Below are 724 nucleotides of genomic sequence, written 5' to 3'. Positions count from 1 at the left end.
CCCATGATGCCAGTGCTAGACACACCCTGGGAGTCATGTCCCACATAGGGAGGAAGGTAGTGAGTTTCTAGGTTTCATGTAATTATGCTGTTTAAAAAAACTGACCATACCGGTTAGATTAGAAGTGTGTCTCACTCCTTTATAAGTTTGGATCAGCTTCCTTTCCCATTTGACACTGCATAATATCTGAAGATTCTTTTAACGTGATGTTTTTTCTAGCATCACTTCCTCTGGGATATCTTCATTCTTTTCTTCACACCCACTTTCCTCCTTTGTGCTTCTCTGGGAAATGGGGAATGTAGGCCTGAGATGGAATGGGTAGGACCCTGTACTCTGATGATGGCGCTCACACACCCTGCTTGAAACCCAAAGAGAAGTTTGAGTCTTGTTGTCTGACTCCTGCTCTGCTCCTTCATCCTAAGCAGTAGTTCTGAACATGACAGTGGCTTTGGAAAAGGAAACATTAACACTGTGGTTGTTTCTGACAAAGAGGTAGCAGAAAAAGTGCACCTGCTTCTTCTTTCCCCTACTAGGGGCCTCAGCAGTAGACACAGTATAGGGAATGACGGTTTAGGGGTCATCTTACCTGAAGACTCTTTTGCCCACTCTGGTCCAGCTCAGACCTGCCTTGAATCTTCCAAGACTTTGTTTCTTGGGTCTCCTATGGTCTCAGTGGGTTGTTTCCACCCAAGTCAGAGTGTAGTTTCCAAGATGCTCTACAAAA

This window comes from Choloepus didactylus (assembly GCF_015220235.1).
Source record: "Choloepus didactylus isolate mChoDid1 chromosome 25 unlocalized genomic scaffold, mChoDid1.pri SUPER_25_unloc1, whole genome shotgun sequence".
NCBI lineage: Eukaryota > Metazoa > Chordata > Mammalia > Pilosa > Megalonychidae > Choloepus > Choloepus didactylus.
This window is presented reverse-complemented; position numbering follows the sequence as displayed.